Here is a 6,447-nt window from a genome sequence, read left to right as displayed (position 1 = left end):
AGAAAAATGAAGTTGGACCATTTCCTTACACCATACATGAAAATAGACTGGAAATGGATGAAGAAGCATAATGTGAGAAAGGAATCCATCAAAATCCTTGAGGAGAGAACAGGTAGCAACCTCTTTGACCTCAGCAGCAGCAACTTCTTCCTAGGAACATCGCCAAAGGCAAGGGAAGCAAGGGCAAGAATGAACTATTGGGATTTCATCAGATCAAAAAGCTTTTGCACAGCAAAGGAGACAGTTAACAAAGCCAAAAGATGACTGTCAGAAGTTATCTGGGAGAAGATATTTGCAAATGACATACCAGATAAAGGGCCAGTATCTATCCAAAATCTATAAAGAGATTATCAAACTCAACACCCTAAGAACAAATAATCCAATGAAGAAATGGGCAGAGGACATGAACAGACATTTCTGCAAAGAATACATCCAAATGGCCAACAGACACATGAAAAAATGCTCCACATCACTCGGCATCAGGGAAATACAAATCAAAACCAGAATGAGATACCACCTCACACCTTTCAGAATGGCTAAAATGAAGAAGTCAGTCAATGACAGATGCTGGCGAGGATGTGGAGAAAGAGCAACCCTCCTACACTGTACGTGGGAATGCAAGCTGGTGCAACCACTCTGGAAAACAGCGTGGAGGTGCCTCAAAAAGCTGCAAATAGAACTAGCCTATGACCCAGTGATTGTAGTACTGGGTATATACCCTAAAGATACAAACGTGGCATTCTGAAGGGGCACATGCACCCAAATGTTTATAGCAGCAATGTCCACAATAGTTAAACTATGGAAAGAACCTAAATGTCCTTCAACAGATGAATCAATAAATAAGATGTGGTATATATGTACAATGGGATACTATGCAGCCATCAAAAGAAGTGAAATCCTGCTATTTGTGATGACGTGGGTGGAACTAGAGGGTATTATGCTTGGCGAAATAAATCAATCTGAGAAAGACAACTATCATATGATCTCCCTGATATGATCTAGTGGAGATGCAACATAGGCGGTTTCGGGCGTACGAAAAGAAAAATAAAAGAAGATGGGATTGGGAGGGAGACAAACCATAAAAGACTGAATCTCACAAAACAGACTGAGGATTGCTGGGGGGAGGTGTGTTGGGAGAGGATGGTGGGGGTATGGACATTGGGGAGGGCAGGTGCTATGGTGAGTGATGATGAGTGCTGTGAAATGTGCAAACCTGGTGATTCACAGACCTGTACCCCTAGGGATAAAAACACATTATATGTTTATAAAAAATTTTAAAAAATAATTTAAAAAATCCATTAAAGAAAAAACACATATTGCAAGCCCAGAGCTAATCTCATATTCAATCAAAAAAGTTTAAAAGTTTTCCCCTTAAATATCAGAAAAAGACAAGTGTGTCCACTTTCACTACTTCATTTGACATAGTACTGGATGTCGTAGCCAGAGAAACAAGGAACACAAAGAAATAAAAGACTCCAAAAAAAAAGGAAGAAGTAAAATTTTCTTTTTTTGGATAACATGAACTTACATGTAAAAGAATCCTAAAAAATTCATAAATATTTTGAATAAACAAATTTAGTAAAGCTGCCAAATACAAGATAAATATATAAAAGACAAGAATTTTGTTTTGTTTCGTTTTTTTAATAGTTTTTCATGTCATCCTTGCTCAGTGATCATGCTAATCTTCTCTGCATCATTCCAATTTTAGTATATGTGCTGCCAAAGCAAGCACAAGACAGAAGCATTTTAAGACTCTAATGATGAACTATCTGAAAAAATAAAGAGAACAATCTAATTCACACTAGCATCAAAACTAATAAAATACTTAGGATAAGATTTAACTAAGACGATGAAAGATCTGTACCCCATAATCTATGACATTGATAAAGAAATTGAAGGAGACACAAATGGAAAGATAGCTCATATTTATGAATGGTAAGAATTAACATTGTTAAAATGTCCATACTACCGAAAACCATCTGTAAATTCAATTCTTATCAAAAATCCAATGTTAGGGGCACCTGGGTGGCTCAGGGGGTTAAGCTGCTGCCTTCGGCTCAGGACATGACCCTAGGGTCCTGGGATCGAGCCCCGCATCAGCCTCTCTGCTCAGCAGGAAGCTGCTACCTCTTCTCTCTCTGCCTTCCTCTCTGCCTGCTTGTCATCTCTCTCTCTCAAATAAATAAATAAATAATCTTTTAAAAAATCCAATATTGTGTTTTTACAGAAGTAAGTAAAGAATCCTAAAATTTATATGAGACAAACAAATAATCAAAGCAGTTCTGAGAAAGAATGAAGAAGCGAAATTACACTTCTTGATTTGAAACTATACTACAAAACCCCCATGCTCAAAACAATAAAGTATACTGGCATAAAAACAGACCAATAAACAAGTAGAACAGAATTGAGAGTCCAGAAATAAATCCTTTCATACAGTCACCTAATATTTGACAGGGGCCAACATATGTAATGGGTAAAGATAGTCTGTTTCAGTAAATGATATTTAAAACTGAATAGTCACATAAACCAGCATGAAACTGGAACCTTATATCACTCATAAATCTTAACTTGAAATAGATTAAAGACTTAAATGTGATGCATGAAACTAAATTTCCTAAAGGAAAACATAGGAAAAATTCTCCTTGACATTGGTCTTGCCAATAGTTTTTTGGATACCAGACCAAAAACACAAGCAAAAGAAGCAAAAATAAATAAATGGTATTCCATTAAACTAAAGTTTCTGCATTGCCAAAAAAACAAAAGAGAGAGAAAGAATGAAAACACAATCCACAGAATGGAAGAAAATACTTACAAATCTTATATCTGAAAAGAGGTTAATAACCAACAGATACAAAAAGAAAAAAATATATAATTAAAAAAATAGCAAAAGGATTTCAATAGACTTTTTATTCAAAAAAGTTATATAAATGGCCAACAGGAGCATTAAAAAGTGCTCAATGGGGGGAGGAGTCAAGATGGCGGAGAAGTAACAGGCTGAGACTACTTCAGCTAGCCGGAGATCAGCTAGATAGCTTATCTAAAGATTGCAAACACCTGAAAATCCATCGGAGATCGAAGAGAAGAAGAACAGCAATTCTGGAAACAGAAAAACAACCACTTTCTGAAAGGTGTTTTCTTTTTTTTTAAATTCTTTTTTTTTTCTTTTTTCTTTTTTTTTCTTTCTTTCTTCCTTTTTGAACCTCTTTTTATCCCCTTTCTCCCCCCTCACGATTTGGGATCTCTTCTAATTTGGTTAAAGCATATTTTCCTGGGGTTGTTGCCACCCTTTTAGTATTTTACTTGCCACTTCATATACTCTTCTCAGGACAAAATGACAAGACGGAAAAATTCAACACAAAAAAAAAGAACAAGAGGCAGTACCGAAGGCTAGGGACCTAATCAATACAGACATTGGTAATATGTCAGGTTTAGAGTTCAGAATGACAATTCTCAAGGTTCTAGCCGGGCTCGAAAAAGGCATGGAAGATATTAGAGAAACCCTCTCGAGAGATATAAAAGCCCTTTCTGGAGAAATAAAAGAACTAAAATCTAACCAAGTTGAAATCAAAAAAGCTATTAATGAGGTGCAATCAAAAATGGAGGCTCTCACTGCTAGGATAAATGAGGCAGAAGAAAGAATTAGTGATATAGAAGACCAAATGACAGAGAATAAAGAAGCTGAGCAAAAGAGGGACAAACAGCTACTGGACCACGAGGGGAGAATTCGAGAGATAAGTGACACCATAAGACGAAACAACATTAGAATAATTGGGATTCCAGAAGAAGAAGAAAGAGAGAGGGGAGCAGAAGGTATACTAGAGAGAGAATTATTGGGGAGAATTTTCCCCAATATGGCAAAGGGAACGAGCATCAAAATTCAGGAGGTTCAGAGAATGCCCCTCAAAATCAATAAGAATAGGCCCACACCCCGTCACCTAATAGTAAAATTTACAAGTCTCAGTGACAAAGAGAAAATCCTGAAAGCAGCCCGGGAAAGAAGTCTGTAACATACAATGGTAAAAATATTAGATTGGCAGCTGACTTATCCACAGAGACCTGGCAGGCCAGAAAGAGCTGGCATGATATTTTCAGAGCACTAAATGAGAAAAACATGCAGCCCAGAATACTATATCCAGCTAGGCTATCATTGAAAATAGAAGGAGAGATTAAAATCTTTCAGGACAAACAACAACTAAAAGAATTTGCAAACACCAAACCAGCTCTACAGGAAATCTTGAAAGGGGTCCTCTAAGCAAAGAGAGAGCCTACAAGTGGTAGATCAGAAAGGAACAGAGGCCATATACAGTAACAGTCACCTTACAGGCAAAACAATGGCACTAAATTCATATCTCTCAATAGTTACCCTGAATGTTATTGGGCTAAATGCCCCTGTCAAAAGACACAGGGTATCAGAATGGATAAAAAAAAACAAAATCCATCTATATGTTGCCTCCAAGAAACTCATTTTAAGCCCGAAGACACCTCCAGATTTAAAGTGAGGGGGTGGAAAAGAATTTACCATGCTAATGGACATCAGAAGAAAGCAGGAGTGGCAATCCTTATATCAGATCAATTAGATTTTAAGCCAAAGACTATAATAAGAGATGAGGAAGGACACTATATGATACTCAAAGTGTCTGTCCAGCAAGAAGATTTAACAATTTTAAATATCTATGCCCCCAACGTGGGAGCAGCCAACTATATAAACCAATTAATAACAAAATCAAAGAAACACATCAACAATAATACAATAATAGTAGGGGACTTTAACACCCCCCTCACTGAAATGGACAGATCATCAAAGCAAAAGATCAGCAAGGAAATAAAGGCCTTAAACGACACACTGGACCAGATGGACACCACAGATATATTCAGAACATTTCATCCCAAAGCAACAGAATACACATTCTTCTCTAGTGCACATGGAACATTCTCCAGAATAGATCACATCCTCGATCCTAAATCAGGACTCAACCGGTATCAAAAGATTGGGATCACTCCCTGCATATTTTCAGACCACAAAGCTCTAAAGCTAGAACTCAACCACAAAAGGAAGTTCGAAAAGAACCCAAATACATGGAGACTAAACAGCATCCTTCTAAAGAATGAATGGGTCAACCGGGAAATTAAAGAAGAATTGAAAAAAATCATGGAAACAAATGATAATGAAAATACAATGGTTCAAAATCTGTGGGACACAACAAAGGCAGTCCAGAGAGGAAAATATATAGCGGTACAAGCCTTTCTCAAGAAACAAGAAAGGTCTCAAGTACACAACCTAACCCTACACCTACACGAGCTGGATAAAGAAGAAGAAAGAAACCCTAAGCCTAGCAGGAGAAGAGAAATCATAAAGATCAGAGCAGAAATCAATGAAATAGAAACCAAAAAAACAGTAGAACAAATCAACGAAAGTAGGAGCTGGTTCTTTGAAAGAATTAATAAAATTGATAAACCCCTGGCCCGACTTATCAAAAAGAAAAGAGAAAGGACCCAAATAAATAAAATCATGAATGAAAGAGGAGAGATCACAACTAACACCAAAGAAATACAAACTATTATAAGAACATACTATGAGCAACTCTACGCCAATAAATTTGACAATCTGGAAGAAATGGATGCATTCCTAGAAACATATAAACTACCACAACTGAACCAGGAAGAAATAGAAAACCTGAACAGACCCATAACCAGTAAGGAGATTGAAACAGTCGTTAAAAATCTCCAAACAAACAAAAGCCCAGGGCCAGACGGCTTCCCGGGGGAATTCTACCAAACATTTAAAGAAGAACTAATTCCTATTCTCCTAAAACTGTTCCAAAAAATAGAAATGGAAGGAAAACTTCCAAACTCATTTTATGAGGCCAGCATCACCTTGATCCCAAAACCAGACAAGGATCCAACCAAAAAAGAGAGCTATAGACCAATATCCTTGATGAACACAGATGCGAAAAATACTCAACAAAATACTAGCCAATAGGATTCAACAGTACATTAAAAGGATTATTCACCACGACCAAGTGGGATTTATTCCAGGGCTGCAAGGTTGGTTCAACATCCGCAAATCAGTCAATGTGATACAACACATCAATAAAAGAAAGAACAAGAACCATATGATACTCTCAATAGATGCTGAAAAAGCATTTGACAAAGTACAGCATCCCTTCCTGATCAAAACTCTTCAAAGTGTAGGGATAGAGGACACATACCTCAATATCATCAAAGCCATCTATGAAAAACCCACCGCAAATATCATTCTCAATGGAGAAAAAACTGAAAGCTTTTCCGCTAAGGTCAGAAACACGGCAGGGATGTCCATTATCACCACTGCTATTCAACATAGTACTAGAGGTCCTAGCCTCAGCAATCAGACAACAGAAGGAAATTAAAGGCATCCAAATCGGCAAAGAAGAAGTCAAATTATCACTCTTCGCAGATGATATGATA

At 37.2% G+C, this 6,447-nt stretch overlaps 1 pseudogene; it reads right to left on the bottom strand.

Annotated features, from left to right (window-relative positions):
• Window positions 1-1,615: 1,615 nt before the first annotated feature.
• LOC123391844 lies at window positions 1,616-1,732 on the bottom strand (annotated as a pseudogene).
• Between the last annotated feature and the right edge of the window lie 4,715 nt (window positions 1,733-6,447).

The sequence above is a fragment of the Mustela putorius genome, unplaced genomic scaffold (assembly GCF_011764305.1).
Source record: "Mustela putorius furo isolate JIRA1106 unplaced genomic scaffold, ASM1176430v1.1 tig00000330_pilon_pilon_pilon, whole genome shotgun sequence".
NCBI classification, from domain to species: domain Eukaryota; kingdom Metazoa; phylum Chordata; class Mammalia; order Carnivora; family Mustelidae; genus Mustela; species Mustela putorius.
Note: the sequence above shows the minus strand (reverse complement) of the source record. Positions and strands in the feature narration are given on the sequence as shown.